The sequence below is a fragment of the Hibiscus syriacus genome, unplaced genomic scaffold (genome assembly GCF_006381635.1).
Source record: "Hibiscus syriacus cultivar Baekdansim isolate YM2019G1 unplaced genomic scaffold, ASM638163v2 tig00117048_pilon, whole genome shotgun sequence".
Classification (NCBI taxonomy): domain Eukaryota; kingdom Viridiplantae; phylum Streptophyta; class Magnoliopsida; order Malvales; family Malvaceae; genus Hibiscus; species Hibiscus syriacus.
Genome location: NW_024063538.1, coordinates 6037795 through 6057655, shown reverse-complemented (window position 1 = coordinate 6057655; position 19861 = coordinate 6037795). Strand labels below are relative to the sequence as shown.

The following is a 19861-nucleotide window of genomic DNA, read 5'->3' as shown; positions in this document are numbered from 1 at the left end:
GGCTCAAATTGTTAAGAGTTTAAATTTTTTTCGGATACGAGTTTTGTCGACCTTGAATTTTTTAGATTTGAACCCTTACAATTTTGGATCTATAGGAATAGATTTTAGGCTCATGATTGTTTTACCAATTTTATAATAAAATTTTTTTGGACACTCTTTTCTTCTTTCCGCTATTCGAATTGAGTTTGGGCTAAATTCAGATAAAAAGGGGTTTAGTGAGGCTTTTATTCCTTAAAAAATATTATTTTTTGATAAATTGATAATAGAGTTTTTTTAGCTCAATAAATAGGGCTACAAAATTGTTATGTTTGTTAATTATTTTTTTATTAGTTTGGAGTGATTACAAGATTATATATGTTCGAAATTTACTCAATTAATTGATAATGAAAACATACATTACCGACACTATTGTTCAAACTCGAAATCTCAAACAAATCTCAAGATTCCAAGGAAGAAGCGTAGCTTTTGTCCTTCTAATTAAAGAATGACTTGGCCATGATTTGATTCCAATGTGTTGTTTTTAAAGTACATTTTAGAATCATTGCCTACTTCCAAACATGGAAGCTTCATCCTGGGGACCCACCCCACAGTTGCATTGCATGAAACCAAGGCCCGAACATATTCTAGCTTGAAACTCCTCTCAGCTGATTCCTCTCATCGATCAACAAGGAAGGGTTCTTGGAGAAATTCTTGCTCATACTATAAATCCGTTTCATACCGTCCTTCTTTCCCCCAGGCCATATTGTCTACAATTCTGTGAGAGATCCCTGTGTTTCTTTATCTTTTTCATTACAGTCCCTAAGCAAATCCCAGGTGTTTGCAGGAGGTCAACAATGGCGCCCCATTTGCTCCATGGGACGCTTAATGTGACAGTGTATGAGATCGATAGGCTAAGATTCTATGCAGGATTGTTCAGCAAGGTAAGTGATTGAAACCCTTTTTTTTAACTATTATGGCCCTGCCATTGCATACATTTAATTAGGGTTTAGGATTATTCTCCTTAATAAAAAACATTCTCGATCAATAAAAATATAAATATTATATCTTGATTCAAAATTTTACGAGTGAACTATAACTTCCGAAGTTTAAAATGAAAACTATAGCCCTAGAATAAATTACATAAGCATTATTCTCCTTAATAAACAAACATAATTTCCAAGATAATTAGCTTTATTATAAAATAAGTATTTAAATTATACTGTTTTTTCCATTTTAGTTTTTTTTTGTTAAAGTAAATGTTTATTATTTTATTTTATAATTGTTTTTAGATTTTCTGTTAAAAAATTGTTATTGTCGACTGATGAATTCTTTAAAATCTTATTATTATTTTATTCAATTCGTCATTATAAGTAAAATCAAAATTTTTCTAGATTAATTTTTGAGAGTTGGGGTCTTGATTTACTTGACCATAGATGAATTTTTATAGTTGAAATATTTTAGGATAAACTTAAGGGTTTTTTTATTTTGCAAAAGGGAAAAGTAAGATGAAAAGTCAGAGATCAAAATTGATATATCGAGAATTGATGGTTTTTTTTTTAATTGAAATATTTGGGACTTAAGATTGTTTTATTTCCCAAAAACAAATTAATTTTTTTCAAAAAAAATTCCCATTTGTTATTCTATTTTTTTCTTAAAAAACCGGAAAAAAAGGAAGAGGATAACTATTTGCTAAGTGTCACATATTTAATGGATAATTTTCTTTTATGGACTATCGGGATATGATTACGAAAAAAAATGTTAAACACATAATTTAACCTAAAATTTACATTTTGCCATAAATTCTAAGCATATAATGTTTTTTTATTTCTTGAATTTTGGAGGATTCTGGACTATTGCAGCGAGGGAAAATACTGGTAGCTCAACTCAAGAGACTCCTGCTTTGCCATTCTGTAATAACCGTATACGATGTCAATTTTATTTTATTTTTTCTATTATGAAAAATTAAAGTACAAGTACTTAATCCATAATTTTAACATAGTATAGGACCAAATCAGAATTCGACCTTTCTTCTTTATTACGTTGCAGATTACTGATTCAAAAATCTATGCAAAAAGCGAGGGTTGCAAGGACCAGAATGATAGAAAAAGAAGGCCATGGACCTAAATGGAACGAGAGTTTCCACATCTACTGTGGACACTCGATCTCCAGCATCGTCTTCACCGTCTCCATCGGCGCAAAGCTCGTCGGAAGAGCTTACATTCCCGTCGACGACATCATCGACGGGAAAGTCACCGACCGGTGGGTCAGTAGCTTGGACGAAAACCGTGAACCCATCCATGGAGAGTCCAAAATCCACGTCCAGCTCCAGCTCTTCAACGTCACCGAAGATCCCAACTGGTCTCTAGGGATAAAAAATCCACAGTACGACGGAGTTCCGTACACGTTCTTCGACCAACGGCGGGGATGTAGAGTCACGCTTTACCAGGATGCTCACCTTGAAGATGGCTTCCCGTTGCTGTCTTTGGCTAGAGATGAACGTTTTCAGGCGCATCGATGCTGGGAAGATATCTTCGATGCGATCTGCAATGCGAAGCATTTGATATATATAACCGGGTGGTCGGTGTACACCGAGATAACGCTGGTGAGAGATCCGAGACGGCCGAAGCCCGGCGGAGATCGGACGCTCGGACAACTTCTTAAAGATAAGGCTGATGAAGGTGTGACGGTTTTGATGCTTGTTTGGGAGGATAGAACATCGGTTCAGGAGTTTAAAAAAGATGGTTTAATGGCGACTCATGATCAAGAAACGGCTGATTATTTCAAAAACACGAAGGTTAATTGTGTTTTGTGCCCTCGGAATCCTGATGACGGGAAGAGTATTTTTCAGGGGTTTGAGACGGTTTCCATGTTTACTCACCATCAAAAGACGGTGGTCGTCGATGTTGAATTGCCCGGCGAAAGCTACCGGAAGCGGAATATCGTTGGTTTTATCGGCGGCATTGATCTTTGCGACGGTCGATGCGATACTCAAGAGCATCCTCTGTTTAGTACTCTTGGAACGGTCCATCGTGACGATTTCCATAAGCCGAATTTCACCGGTTCTTCTATAAAAAAAAGGCGGTCCGAGGGAGCCGTGGCATGATATCCATTGCAAGCTAGAAGGTCCAGTTGCTTGGGACGTGTTGTACAATTTCGAGCAGCGATGGCAGAAGCAAGTCGTAACCGATGTCCTGATTCCCCAAAGCAAGCTCGATGAAATCGTGATTCAACCGACGCGGATCATGTCGTCTACCGACCCTGAAACATGGAACGTTCAGTTATTCAGGTCCATTGATGGTGGTGCAGCTGCTGGCTTTCCCGAAGCACCGGACCAAGCTGCCAAATTAGGCCTCGTGAGCGGAAAAGATGCAACGCTCGATCGGAGCATCCAAGTCGCATACATCAACGCTATCCGACGAGCAAAGAATTTCATTTACATTGAAAATCAGTATTTCCTAGGAAGCTCATTCGGATGGAGATCACAAGATATCAAGGTGGAAGACATTGGTGCATTGCATCTCATATCAAAGGAGCTTTCACTTAAAATTGTGAGTAAAATCGAAGCCGGAGAAAGGTTCACCGTCTACATCGTAATCCCAATGTGGCCTGAAGGTATACCGGAGAGTGGATCGGTTCAAGCAATTCTAGACTGGCAAAGGAGGACGATGGAGATGATGTACACTGATATTACTCAGGCTCTTAACAAAAAGGGACTCGATGCAAATCCCAGGGACTATTTGACATTTTTCTGCCTTGGAAACAGGGAGACCAAAAAGGTCGGCGAACATGTACCTACTGAAAAACCAGAACCAGGTTCGGATTATGCTCGAGCACAGCAGTCACGGCGATTCATGATTTACGTTCACGCGAAGATGATGATCGGTATGCGACGAATCATGCTAATCACCATTCATGTACATTACAACTTTAGCTTACAATTAAACCTTTTTTTTTGTTGAAGTTGATGATGAATACATTATAATTGGATCTGCCAACATCAATCAGAGATCAATGGATGGTGGAAGAGATTCCGAGATCGCCATGGGAGCATTTCAACCGCATCATATATCAACCGATCAGCAACGAGCCAAGGGTCAAATCTACGGCTTCCGAATGGCATTGTGGCAAGAGCACATCGGACTACTTCACAGTAGTTTCCAGTATCCAGAAAGTCTACAATGCGTTAATACAGTCAACACCGCGGCTGATGAGTTATGGGATATGTATTCAAGTGATAATGTGGTGCAAGATCTGCATGGTCACCTGCTTCGGTATCCAATCACAATCAGCAATACATCTGTCTATATTTTTCAATTAGATCATTATTTTGCCGAATAAAAATAACAATTATATATATTTGTATCAGGTCAGGTAGAGGTAAGGGTGTTCAAAACTAGACACACACATTTTTAGATACTCAAAATACTGAGTACCCAAGATTTTGAAAAACCAAAATGTTGGCCCGTGTCTCGGATTGTTAAGCCCAGGTACCCAACCTAAGTAACTGCATTTTCGGATCATGGATATCCGATTCATATATTTTATTTTTTTTCTTTAAATTATGTTATTTTAAAAAAAAATTATAAAAAAATTAAAATTTAAAATACTCTATACATGATGAACAAATAAAATTTTAAAATTCAAATTACATACTTTAAAGGTAAAACTTATTAAAAATATAATTAAATTTAAAATATTTTAAAGTTAAAAGAAATAATTTGATAAATAATTTAGATTGTTAGGATAAAATAATTTATAATATTATGGTGAAACAATTTAAGAAACTGAGAATTTAGAATATTAAAAAGAAATAATTTGAGAATTAAGAATAAAAAATTTTAATACAAAAAATAAAAAATATAAGAAACTGCATATTATGTTGGTGGGTACCCGATTAAAGGATATTTTGTGACATGAGTACGACCTGAAAACTCGAGAAAAACAGCAAGTCGAGTATCTAACTTGCAAAACCAGGTATTTTCATTATAAATACTCAATATTTTTTAATTGGGTCAGCAGACCGATGGCTCGAGTAGTTTAGGTCAGATATTTTTAACACCTCCAAGTGCAAGTAGAGATGCGGGTTTTACCCATAAAATTGAGTCGAATACGAATTCAAACTTATGAAAAATAAATAAATTTAATCCTCGAAACTTTGAATTTATTCGATTTAAGTTTAAATTTCCAAAATTGAACAATTCTAACACCCCAAATATGAGGTTAGAAATTTATTTGTAAGTTTAATAAAGGATTAAATTGTAAAATTAATAAAATTCATGGGTTAAAACTGAAAAGTAATGGAAAAATAATAATAAAAAGAATTCAGACTAAATTGAAAATAAATCTTGGAGTTTGGGTTAAATTATTACTTTAAAAACATATGGAGCCAAAACTGTAAAAGGTAAAATATATGGATCACTTCCTGAATTACACCATTTTATTTTTATTTTGTTTTTTTAGAAAATAAACGAGGCTAATACATTAGAGATGTTTAGACATAAAGGGAACCAAAAGAGTCCCGATGGAGAAGTTCAGGCAAACCAAAGGGGGGGAGCAGGTGGCTCATGGATGGCCACAACAGAACTCTCAAGTTTGGATAGGAAACCAGCTGTCATGTTGGATTCATGTGGTACATGTGTGAATTTTATACTCCAATCTTTCTCGCGAAGGAGGCCTAAAGAGCCAACCAAAGGAAACGGATAATACTGGGAAGGAGGATTGAGAAGTTTGATCACATCGTTGTTATCAGATTGGACAAGGATATGGCTGAAGTTGTTATCCTTTGCAATCTTTAAACCTTTAAATATACCCCATAGTTCCGTCTGTAAAACGATTGTGATGCCAATATTCTTTGAGAATGAGAGAAGATGAGAGCCAGAATGGTCACGGAAAACACCCCATTATCGAGCCAACGTCAGTGGATAAAGAGACAGCAGCGTCAGAGTTAAGAAAAATCCATCCAGCTAGGGTGGAGAGCATTGAATATTATCAATTATTGTCGAGTAAGCGAGGGTTTATTGTGTAGGCGCATTGTTATAAAGTTCTGCCCACTGCACACTGATATGGAAGAGGGTGGATATTTTCATAGTGTCGCCGGTGAAGATGAAAGTATTTCTTCGTTTCCATATTTTCCAAATGGGAGATACAAACAAGAACTGACAAGGACTATCGCATGGGGAGCTGAGACGAGTGCATGAAATACCCTACAAAATTTATTCCTGAAGAGTAGAGTTGAAGAAATTGGCCTAGAAGAGACCCCAGGAATAGAATTCCATAACTTGCGAACATTATAGCAATCACTCAAAATATGGGAAGAGTTTCATCAAGATCACCATAAAGAGGAAACAATGTGCACGAGGCAAGAGACCTTTTGGCACGGTTATGATTTGTCAGCAATTTATCTCGGCAACCAAATAAGCCCGATTATACGTTCAGGAGCTTCCAAACCAATTTTCAAGATTGATTAACTGGCTGCCATTGATTATGGAAGAAATGATAGTAAGTATTTTTAACTGAGAATTCACGCTTATTATTACCATTCCAGAAGCAGACATCCAAGCCCAACGATGCTTGCGGTGGACATATTGCTTGGATGTAAGGTAAGATTGAATGGTCAAGCTGGTTGCCAATGATATGCCAATTCTACTCCCCATTGTCAAGAACGAACCGGTGCAGAAGCGCGTCATTATTAATAGAAATGAAAGAGGAACGTCATTGATAAAGGGGTCCCAACTCCGGGATCCAGGTATCACTCCAAAATTCAATAGTTTTACCGTTCCCAACAGGCCAAGCCACGTTTTACAAATAATGGTGCCAAATGATAGCTAGAAAGGGGAATTGTTAAAACACAATATTAAAGGAAGGCAATACTCTGTCACCTTATTTCTCTTAGAATTTTTATCGAAAGCGAGTTGCGAGAGTGAGCTAATAATACGTGGCAAATTTTGAGTAAGAAGGTTGTATTCTGATCTTTAGTGTGTCGTATTCCCAAGCCACCATGAATTCGGGGTTGACATAAAGTACTCAAGTTAACCAAAGAGATGGGTGTTGAACTGCTATTTCCGCCCCAAATAAAACGTCGAAATATTCGCTTAATCTCATCACAAATAGTAATAGGCAGCATACATGACTGCATGGTATAGGAGGGAATACTGAGCAGAACTGACCTCGCAAGAGTTAAACGTCCTACCCCCAAACATGAGAGACGGTTATGAATTTTGTCGATAATGTATCGGAAACGATCTGACGTTGCCTCAGAATTGCGGACCGGAGTGCCCAAGTAAGTGCCAAGGATGGTGACAATTTGGAATCCAAGTCTATTACTAATCGTCTGCTGCAGAATTGGATCAGTATTGAGGGAAAAGAAAAGTTTGGTTTTTTTGGTTATTAACCAAGTGTCCAGAATCACTAAAATTCTTTAAAAGGTTAACAATATTGGCGGCTTGGTCTAGGTCTGCTTTGGCATAAAGAATTAAATCGTCGGCAAAAAAGAGATGAGAAAGTGGAGTACCATTACGAGATAGCTCGAAGGCCACAATACTCTGACCAAGGCGTTCCATTGTTAAGTTGAATAAGTAAGGCGAAAGGGGATCGCCTTGTCGGATACCATGTTGAGGATTGAACATGTGGCTAAGCATACCCTTCTATTGAATTTGCATAGAAGAAATGGTTATACATTGCATGATAATCTGAATACGATTAAGAGGGAAACCAGCATCTCAGATAGTGTCTTCTATGAAATCCCATTTTAGACGATCAAAGGCTTTGGTAAGATTTACCTTGATGACCATCCATCCAGCTTTGCCTTTCTTAGAGTGCATTGCATGGATAATTTCCTGATTAATGATAACATTTTCAGAAATAGACTGACCTTTGATGAAGCTTGATTGGGTAGGCCCATAAGAAGTGCAATAACGTTTTGGAGGCTACAAACTAAGAGCTATGTAATAAGTTTGTATAACCCCGAGCATAAACTTATGGAACGGAAGTCGGCGAAGGTCTTTGGATTGTTGATCTTGGGGATGCGAACAATTGTAGTTTTGTTCAATTCCAGATTTAGGTTACCCCAATTGAAAATATCTTGAATCATAGAGCAAACAGAAGGTCCAACAGTTCTCCAATTCTTTTGGAAGAAATGAGCATGTAAACCATCGATCCCCGAGTCTTTTAGAGGAGACATGGAATAGAGGGCCTCTTTTATTTCATCGGTGGATGGGATAGCATCCACACGTTCCAAATCTTGGGCATGTACGTTAGGAAATTACCTCTAGTTAGAAAAAGACAGTTAGTCGGTTCATTACAAGCAAAAAGACATTTGAAAAAGTCAACACCAAAAACACGCAATATGGAATCACCATGACACCACTCACCCGAGGCGTCCTTAAGCATATTGACAATAGTGCGAAGAAGATTTTCCATGGCCATGGCATGAAAAAATTTGGTGTTACGATCACCAAAAAAATTCAATCAGACCTGGCTTTTTTTTTTCAAACTAATTCTTCTTGGTCAAGAAGGGACTCAAGTTCATGTTGAAGACGAATCTCGAGTTTGACCATGTTGGGAGATCTTCGGATTGCAAGACATCGTTGGACCCCACTGAGACAAGCCATGAGAATTTTTTTCCTTTTTCTGAAACCACAAAAATCATTCATATTCCATTGTTTCACCGTTGTAGAGAAAGAAGTAATATTTTCAAATAGATTCAGAGACGGGAGCCAAGTATTATTAACCGAATGAGTGAAGTCCAAGTGAAGCCTCCAACTATCCATATATTTGAAAGATGAGCTTGTCAAAGAGTAAATAGTTTCTGTCGTAACCGGTTTTCGTCCGGGTACGAATTTTTATTTGACGGAAAAAATGATGTGAATAAATGGTTTTTAAAATATTTAGGGAGTCGCCATCGGCCTTTTGGATCAGGTAGGTCGAATACCTAAAAATTATCTTTTAAAAGAGTTTTTAAGAAAACATCAGTTAAAAGATAAACTGATATGAGTTTTAATCAAAAATTCGTTCTTTTTAATAATAAAAAAGGAATCGTGGTCGATTACGTTTGGGGAAGGATTAACACCCCACAATGCCCAAAATTGGTACTTATTAATTATAAATTGTCTCTTTTATTGAATATTTTAAAAATTCAAAAATATATTTAATTCTTAATCCTGTTATTTCAAATTTATTAATATAATTTTAAAAAAATATATTAATATATATATATATTTTTATTTTTATAAATAAGATATTTATTTACTTAGAAATATCAGAAAATGACTTCTAGGTGTTTTAAGACAGTCTATTTCTTAATAATAAAAATAAATAAATATTAATAAAAAATTTATATAAAAATAATTAAAATAAAATAATATATATAATTTATAGAATATTTATTTATTTAAGAATATCAGAAAAGGACTTCTAGTTGCTTTAAGACAACCAATTTCTTAATATAAAAAATAAATATTATTATTTAAACAAATATATATATATATATATATATATATATATATATATATATATAAAATAATAATTAAAGTAATAATTTAAAAATATCAAAAATAAAAATAAAATTGTAAATAAATAATAATCAAAAGAAATTAAAAACTATAAGATCATATTCATAAATATATAAGCTTAAAATGTAAAAATAATAAAGCTTATGGTTAAAATTAAAATTATATAAACTTTAATGATCAAATTATAAAATATAAGCAATTAATAGACATAATTAGAATTATCATAAAATATAAATACTAGTAGTGTAATTAACCCTTAATTATTTAATCGATGATTAAAATATGAATTATTAAAGTCTAAGGGAGTAAATATGTTATTTTCCCTAAAGATATATAATTATACTGGAAAGGATTGAAATAAAATTAAATTCAAAGACTAAATTATAATGTTCAGAAATTTGATTTAGTGACTAAAATATAAAGTTACAAATCTGATGGACTGCGGACGGGGTTTAACTATTAGTAAATTACACATAAGCCCCTCCCTAAAACAACGTCATTCGGGGAGGGGTATTTAAACCCTAAATTGAATGGCCTTAAGGCCAAAATTGTTTATTTTCTTCTTCCCCTCTCTCTCTCTAAAACCGAGAGAAAAATTCTCTCTCGCTTCTCTCTAGCTTCCCTCACCAGAGGGAATTCCGACGTCGACCGATAGCCATCTGCCGCCGCCAACCTCGTCGTCGACCACCACCAACGGTGGCCGGAATCTAAATATCTACCCCAAAATGTTTCTTTTTCAACCCTAGTACCAAATATGACCTTCTTTTGGTCTAAAAACTCTTAGATTATCCTAGATCTAAGAAAAACCGAAGCTTTTACCTCGGTTGGAACAGCGTCTCCGGTGACATTTCGAAGGCCTCCGATGTTGGTAAGTATTCCGACTTCTTTTCTTTTGGTTTGTATTTGTTTGGGATCGTTGGTGTGTAGTTCTTTGTCCTCTGTTTTTTTTGTTCATTAGTCTTTGCTTGCTGTCTGTTGGTCTTTTGCTGGCAGGGCATCGATGGCTTTTATAGCCACCACCGGTGATGGCTTCGGACCGGATAATAGGGTAAAGTTTGGCGAGTCACCAAACTGTAGTGGTGACTCACCGTAGCCCTCAAGTGGACGATCGACATTGAAGCTTCTAGAGGCCTTGGAGAACGTCATGGCAGTAACTGGATCGATGTAGAGCGGTGGCAACAGAGGCGGCGGTCGCGTGTCCCTAGGGTTATGTTACCCTAGGGTTTGTTGGTGGAAGGCTCTGGACCGTTGGATCTCATCAGATCCAACGGTGGCTGATGGATAGCGGCTGAGAATGAGATATAAACCCTAAATAGGTTTAGGGTATTATTTGGGCCGGTCTGGGTTGGGTTTGTAATTTGGGCATGTAATATAAATTTATTATATTATTATTATTAATAATAATAAATAAATAAATAAAATAAAATATTTATAATAATATTTATAATAAATAACACTAATAATAAAAATAAAAATAAAAATAAAAATAAATGGATAAAAAACGAGTATCTTCAGCTGCCCCTCTTTGCTCATTCTTGTGTTTAATAAGAATAGGGCAAATATGAAAAGATAATAAGTTTTTTATCCATTTGACTTCACTTGATTAGGATGGAAATGTTGAACAAGTTTCTTCTTTGGGATTAGTTCTTCTCATTATGAACTTTTCCATTGGGGATGACAATTTATTTTCTTCTGTGATGTAATCTAGCAAAAAGTTGAACAAATTCTTCTCATTATGAACTTCTTCTTCTTTTTTAGATGAGTTCTTCTCATTATGAACTCTTTATGGAAATGCTGATCTTCAAAAGAGTGGTTGTTAGTTTGGCTTCATATGTGATGAATTAAGGCAAGGTTGAACAAGTTCTTCTCATTATGAGTTTCTTCTCCTTCTTCAGATGAGTTCTTCTCATCATGAACACTTCTGGAAATATTGATCTATCACCTTCTGTGATAGAGTCATGCAAAAGGTTGAACAAGTTCTTCTCATTATGAACTTCTTCTTCCTCTTCAGATAAGTTCTTCTCATTATGAACTTTCTCTGGAAAAGTTGATCCATCTAGTTATGAATTCAAACAAAAGGTTTGAACAATTTCTTCTTATTATGAATTTCTTCTTCCTTCTTCAGATGAGTTCTTCTCATTATGAACTCTTTCTGGCAATGCTGATCCATCAAGTGATGAATTCAAACAAAAGGTTTGAACAAATACTTCTCATTATGAATTTCTTCTTCCTTCTTCAGATGAGTTCTTCTCATTATGAACTCTACCTGGCAATGCTGATCCATCAAGTGATGAATTCGAGCAAAAGGTTGAACAAGTTCTTCTCATTATGAACTTCTTCTTCCTTCTTCAGATGAGTTCTTCTCATTATAAACTCTACCTGGCATGTTGATCCATTAAGTGATGAATTCGAGCAAAAGGTTGAACAAGTTCTTCTCATTATGAACTTCTTCTTCCTTCTTCAGATGGGTTCTTCTCATTATGAACTCTACCTTGCATGTTGATCCATTGAGTGATGGATTCGAATCTTTACTAAAATCTTTGAAATTCCTGTCAAATATTCAAATTGATAAAATGAATGAAAATGCCTCTATTTTTGCAAATGCCTAAATATTATGCATGAATGTTGAATGTATTTTTTTACTTCAAAGTGGCCAACTTGGTCTTCCTTCATTTGGTCAAAATATCATTTAAAGCTGGCATTTCTAATTTGGAAGGGCAATCTTTATGTCTTCTTTGTTTCATTTGCGTTAAAGTCTCATAAGAAATGTTTCATTCACAAAACTCTTGGTGCTGTAGATGAAACGCATATGATAAATCAAATAGATGAAAACTCAGTTCACCATGACTGGAAATGATAACCCCAGTAACAACAGGAATAAGAATAACATAAGTTAAGCCTCTTTATTCATTGTCATCGAGTAAACAAAAACTGATGTGAAAAACGACTTCGTAGCCCCAATAGTATGATTGAAACTAACTGCAATAAATCTTAAAGAAATATTTCCAATCATCACCAATACACAAAATACAAAATTCAAAGCCGATATTTTGATGAACTGAACCCTGGATCGAATATTTTTCCTGAGGACCATCTTTATCCATGCAACCGTGATGTATCTTAGCAAAGATCACACTGTCATGTAACACATGATTAAGAAGATTGGGCATTTGAAACCATACTTGTTGAGTAAATATTTGTTCAACACTAGGACCCTAATGCAACTGCTTGATGAATAAAGCAATTATGTATAGTCAGCTCCATTGTCACTGTTTCACCATTTTCATTCTTCATTTCTTTCTGTCTTATTGGAAATATTTGTTCAAGTCAATGATATAAGATGATATGGATCTTCAGCATACCTCAACATTGGCTAATACAAACGTTCATATACATCAATATTCTTGATTGTGATTGAAAGGGGCTTTCAGCATGCCCCATCATTTGCTTCTTGTTAATCTGAGTCTTCAAAATGCCCCACATGGATCTGTCTGAAGTAACATTTAAAATGCGTCAACATTTACTGATATAGATGTTAAAAGTGTGCTCAACATTACTTCTTGCTGAGATGAGCCTCTAAGAATGCCCAAATATTCATATTACTATGAGCCTTCTAAATGCCCCACCATTCTATTTTTGGTTGAAATGGGCTTTCAAGATGTCCCGCATTGTTTTGTATGAATTGGACCTTCAAAATGCCCCCAACCTTCTAAATTGTAAGGCTTACTTTCAATGTTTGTTTGATTTCAATAGCATGATCCCCACGAGGTCCAATTTTGACAATGCACTGTTGTGGGTACTTACAGCTTTATCTGTGCCTCAAATTTGTTTATTTTGAATACTCTCATTCTGATGTCACTAAACAGTAGTTGTCAAGTAACTTGAGGAATTCTCTTCATGTTGTCACAAACTTAAGAAGTACTCAATTATTCTGACGAAAATGTCTGAGATATGTGCCTCTTCTGAATGAGGTGCCCATTTTTTAGATCTGGGGGATCTAATCTGATAGAGTGGTATAAATCACTTGGTAATTCATTCTAGGCTGACACAGTGAACCTTGTTTTCAATGAAGGCTATTTCTGGAATATACTTTTCCATACAACATGTTGATTCTGATAACTACTCATCTGATTATGAAGCGATCTTTCAGGATGATTTCACAGCTATTGATAGTTCTTCTGATAGCGAGGAAATCATGAATTCTGATTCTGATGAGGAGAATAAACTGTTATACTTGACGAAAATGGGGTACTCAGAGGTTGAGGCTTTAATAGCCATGGAGAGATGTGGTCTGGATTCATCAATTGTAGAGTTGACATATTTTATATGTGTTGCTCAAATGGTTGAGGCTGCTGATGCACTTCTTCTAGTAGAAGATAGGAAACCATTATGCAATGATTACAAGAAAAGGCGAAACTCGGGCTATGGCTTTTTTGAAAAGGAAGAAGCAGAGGGAGCTTGAAAAGAAGCTTCTTAATGAAGACGATCATACAATTCATCTTTCAAATTCAATGATTGGTTTTGGGGTTCCTACCGAATCAGATCAAATAACTCAAATAACACTTCCAGAAGATGTAATTGGACCTCCTTATTTCTACTACAAGAATGTGGCACTTGCTCCAGTTGGTGTTTGGACTGAAATGTCACGGTACTTATACGATGTAGAGCCAGAATTTGTAGATTCAAATATTTTTGTGCTGCTGCACTGAAAAAGAGCTATATTCATAATCTGCCAATTGAGAACATATTTCCTCTTATTCTGCTTCCCAATGACTCTATGATAGTAATAACTTGTTTGCTTTTCAACAGTGATTGCAAACATTGATAAGACTTAATTTGGATTCCATGCACTTAAAAGTATTAACATAAAGTAATAGCCAGAAATATTTTGTTTGTTTCAAGATTATGTTAATCCATTTACAGGATGTTTATGTGAAAAAATAAATTGAATTTCAAACAAAAGAAATTGAATTTCAAAAAGATAATCTTGGAATAAATAATAAATATATAAAAATGTATTCAAAGTCATGGAAAACATATGAATGATAAAAATTCAAATGACTCAATAAATTATTAGCATAAGTATTTCTAAACTAATCAACTTGCTATAATTTAGAGCACTGAGGTAAGCTTATGTCTGGAAGATCTCAAACGTTGCCAGAATGCTTGTAGATGTAAAGTTTCTCCAAAAATATCAAGCTCTTAAGAGGGTTTAATTGTCAGATGCCTAATATCAACATGCATTTGAGCAGCCCTTTCAGGTTTTCAACTCAAATCCTTCCATTGGTTGCAAGATGCCCTTTGCGGGTTTTCATCTTGACCCTCATTTTCTATATATATATTTTCATCATTTTTTTCTTTTCATTTCATTTTTTTTCTTCTTCAAACGTAATATTTCTTGACAGAATCTGAGTTTATTGGGTTTCTCAGAACTTTTCCATCCATTTCTGCCAATATCAACGCTCCTCCGGAAAAGACCTTTTTTACAACATGTGGCCCTTCCCAATTAGGCATCCATTTCCCATGGAAATCTTTATGTATAGGCAAGATCTTTTTCAGCACTAGATCACCCTCTTGGAATTTTCTTGGATGTACTCTCTTGTTATGAGACTTCATCATCCGTTTCTGATACATCTGTCCATGGCAAATAGCTTTCAATCTCTTCTCATCAATAAGGTTCAATTGATCAAATCGAGCTTGGATCCATTCAGACTCATCCAATTTTACCTCTCTCAAGATTCAAAGTGAGGGGATCTCAACTTCAATCGGTAAGACTTCTTCCATCCCATAGACTAAAGAAAAAGGCGTTGCCCCAGTAGATGGCCGCACAGTAGTTCGATATGCATATAAAGCAAATGGTAACTTCTCATGCCAATCTTTGTAAGTTGCAGTAGTATTTGTGATGATTCTCTTGATGTTCTTATTTGCTGCTTCAACAGCCCCATTCATCTTTGGACGATACGCCACTGAGTTTGCATGTTTGATCTTGAACTGTGCACAAATTTCGGTCATCATTTTGTTGTTCAGGTTCAGAGCATTATCTGTGATGATTCTTTCTGGTAGCCCATACCAGTAGATTATTTCTTTCTTTATAAATTTGCAAACTGTAGACCTCTTAATATTGGCATATGAAGCAGCTTCAACCCACTTGGTGAAATAGTCAATTGCCACTAGGATGAAACAATGTCCATTTGATGCTTTTAGTGTGATTTCCCCAATGACGTCTATTCCCCACATAGAAAATGGCCAAGGTGTTATCATTACATGTAAAGGCGATGGAGGTACATGAATCTTATCCGTATATACCTGACATTTGTGACATCTCCTTGCATAATCAATGCATTCTGTATGCATGGTAGCCCAATAATATCAATATGTCATTATTTTTCTAGCCATAGAAAGACCATTTGCATGTGTTCCACATATCCCATTGTGTACTTCCTCAATGATGCTTCTGGCTTCGCTAGTATTTACACATCTCAATAGCATTTGATCATTGCTTCTTCTGTATAAAGTCTCACCATCAAGAAAGTATCCAGCAACCAATCTTCTCAATGTTCTTTTATCAATCTCAGATGCATTTTGTGGATAGCTTTGATACTTGATATATTGCAAGATATCATAATACCATGGCTTGCCATCTGCCTCTTCTTTATACTGTAGCAATGTGCAAGAATTTCATATACTTGCATTTTAATCGGTATCATATCAACTTTTTTATTTGCCTGAAACATAGTAGCTAATGTAGCCAAAGCATCTGCCATCTGATTTTCCTCTCGAGGGAGATAATTGAAGGTGACATTTTTAAATTCTTTAACTTAATTCGAGGGTAAAATCTCGATATTCTAGCAATTTGGGATATTTTGTTTCCCATTCTACTCGTAATGGATACACCACTAACAATGAATCTCCATATATCTTGAGATATTTAATTTTCTTTTCTATGGTTGCCTTCAATCCCATGATACAAGCTTCATATTCCGCCATGTTATTGGTGCAAAAGAACTCCAGTCTGCTTATAAAAGGAAAGTAAATATTTTCTGAAGAAATTAACACTGCCCCAATTCCTCTTCCCAAGGCGTTGGATGCTCTATCAAAATAAAGCTTCCAGGATTCATCATTTGTTCTGACTTCTTCATTCATGGATATGCGCAACAAATTTTTATCTGGAAAATTAAAGCTCAGAGACTGATAATCATCTTATACACGACTGGCTAGAAAATCAGCTATGACACTTTGTTTTATTGCTTTTTGATTGACATATACAATATCAAACTCTGATAATAACATCTTCAATCTAGCCATTTTGCCTGCCAAAGATGATGATTCCATTAAGAACTTTAAAGGATCAAGTCTAGATATCAGCCAAGTGGTATGATATAACATGTATTGTCTGAGTCTTCGAGTAACCCACACCAAGGCACAATATAATTTTTGTATTGGTGGGTATCGAATTTCACAATCAGTGAATTTCTTACTCAGATAATAAATGACTTTTTCTTTTCTTCCAGATTCATCATTCTGTCCCAGTACACATCCCATCGAATTTTCAAAGACTGTCAAGTAGAGAATTAATGGTCTATCAGGCACTGGTGATACTAAAATAGGGGCATTGGATAAATATTTCTTAATAATATCCAAAGTTTCTTGACATTCATCATTCCAGACTTCAGGATTGTTCTTTCGAAGTAACTTGAACACTATATCACATTTTTCAGTTAATTGAGAAATGAACCGAGATATATAATTTAATCTCCCCAAAAAGCCTCGAACTTTCTTTTTTGTGTTAGGTGCCCAAAAGTGCATTTAGCGGGGTTGAGCTTTAATTGATACTTTCTCAATCTCTGGAAAAGCTTTCTCAGATTTTGAATATGTTCTTATTCGGTTCGGGACTTGGCAATCATGTCATCCACATATTCTTCAATCTCTTTATGCATCGTGTCAGAGTTACCATTGCTCTCTGATATGTTGCCCCTGCATTCTTCAATCCAAATGGAATTACTTTATAACAGAATGTGCCCCACATGGTTACAAATGTTGTTTTTTCTATGTCCTCAGAGTTCATTTTTATCTAATTATACCCTGAAAAGCCATCCATGAATGAAAACCATGCATGTCCTACAGTATTCTCCACCAATGTGTCTATGTGAGGTAACGAAAAGCTATCTTTCGGACTAGCTTTGTTAAGATCTCTGTAATCCACACACATTCAAACTTTCCCATTTTTATTTGGTACTGGAACTATGTTGGCTACCCATTCTGGATATTTGGCTGCCTGTAGGAAACCTGCATTAATCTGCTTCATTACTTCCTCTTTAATCTGCAACAACATTTCTGGCCTCATTCGTTTGAGCTTTTGTTGAACAAGTTTATATATTCTGGACTGATAGAAAGTTTATAGACCACTATATATGTATTCAAACCAGACATATCTTGATAAGACCAGGCAAAGATATCTTTGAATTCTTGGAAGAGATCTATCAATTCTCGTTTTATCTGGGCTGACAAAGTAGTGCCAATTTTCACTTCTATAATTTCTTCATTGGTTCCCAGATTTACAGTCTCAATCTCTTCTTTGTGAGGTAAGATTTGTTTGTCTTCTTTTTCTACTAGTCTTAACAATTCAGTAGGAACATCACATTCTACTTCATCCTCACACTCATTGATTTCCTCCAAACATATGGCCGCTCTAAATTTATCTCATGATTAGATTTAGGAATAATCATGCTATTAACATTGTGACACCTGCAAATTTAAATCGGACATATTTCCGAAAGGATATAGTAAATTTATGAAATAAATATAAAGAATGAGAAATGTAAAAAATGTAAGGTATAAAGAATGATTGCCATTTGAGAATTTTAATAAAATTCTTATATTTGATATTAAGTGAACTTAACATAATTGCCCTTACAAGATAAAAAAAACTTTTTATATTATTGGGCTAAAGCATAAAAGATTAGTTCTGGGTATTACTCTGAGTTAATACTAAAAACTACAGGGAGATCTTCAGCAGTCCAATTGTTTAGCATTTCACCAGGAAGGCAAGGGAGAATTCCAGTCAAGTATTTGCCAGTCTTGTGGTCATCTGTGATCATGTTGATAAATAATCCTCCCATAGCTTCTTCAACTATGTTTTGATATTTTGTCAACTTTTCTTCTTTAAAAGCATAAATAAGCTGTTGTTCCACATTAACCATTCCTCCGGATTTGAATGTGGACTTCAGATGAGGGAAAGACATGCGTTCCCAGGGAATGTCTTCTCTTTTTAATCTTGCCCTTCTATCTTCAGTTCTTCTTTTCATCTCTTTGTTCTTTTGTTGAAAGTTAGGCTTAAATCCAAGCCCAAAACGATCCTTCTTCATCTTCATATTTACAGGAATTAAACTTCCTTGAAGATTCTTTCCCAAACATTTCCCAGTTTTAGCTCCAATGCCTAAAGTATGTCGTACAATCATTTTGGTGCAATCGGACAATCTGGGATATGGAATTTTTCTTTCCTCAGCAATAAAGGTTGCATTGACAAATTCCAAAGCTCGGTAAGAGCACTCGAGAGCATCATTATTGGTTTCAATATACGGAGCATCACTTGTTACAAAGGTAATGATTTCTTCCTCAACTCCTTCATATATCAGTTGACCATCAACAATGAACTTCAGTTTTTGATGCAATGAAGAAGGAACAGCTCCTGAAGAAGGAACAGCTCCTGCATAATGAATCCACCAACCTCGCCGTCGGCCACCACCAATGGTGGCCAGAATCTAAATATCTACCCCAAAATGTTTCTTTTTCAACCCTAGTACCAAATATGGCATTCTTTTGGTCTAAAAACTCTTAGATTATACTAGATCTAAGAAAAACCGAAGCTTTTACCTCGATTGGAACAGCGTCTCCGGCGATGTTTCGAAGACCTCCGATGTTGGTAAGTATTCCAGCTTCTTTTCTTTTGGTTTGTATTTGTTTGGGATCGTTGGTGTGTAGTTCTTTGCCCTTTGTTATTTTTCGTTATTCTTTGCTTGCTGTCTGTTGGTCTTTTGCTGGTAGGGCATCGGTGGCTTTTATAGCCACCACCGGTGATGGCTTCGGACTGGATAATAGGGCAAAGTTTGGTGAGTTACCAAACTGTAGTGGTGACTCACCGTAGCCCTTAACGTGGACGATCGACATTGAAGCTTCTGGAGGCCTTGGAGAACGTCGTGGCAGTAGCTGGATCGATGTAGAGCGGTAGCAACAGAGGCAGCGACCGTGTGTCCCTAGGGTTATGATACACTAGGGTTTGTTGGTGGAAGGCTCTGGACCATTGGATATCATCATATCCAATAGTGGCTGATAGATGGCGGCTGATAATGATATATAAACCCTAAATGAGTTTA

At 35.7% G+C, this 19861-nt stretch overlaps 1 pseudogene; it reads left to right on the top strand.

The window, feature by feature from the left end:
- Positions 1 to 788: 788 nt before the first annotated feature.
- On the top strand, positions 789 to 10581 carry LOC120197590 (annotated as a pseudogene).
- Positions 10582 to 19861: the final 9280 nt, after the last annotated feature.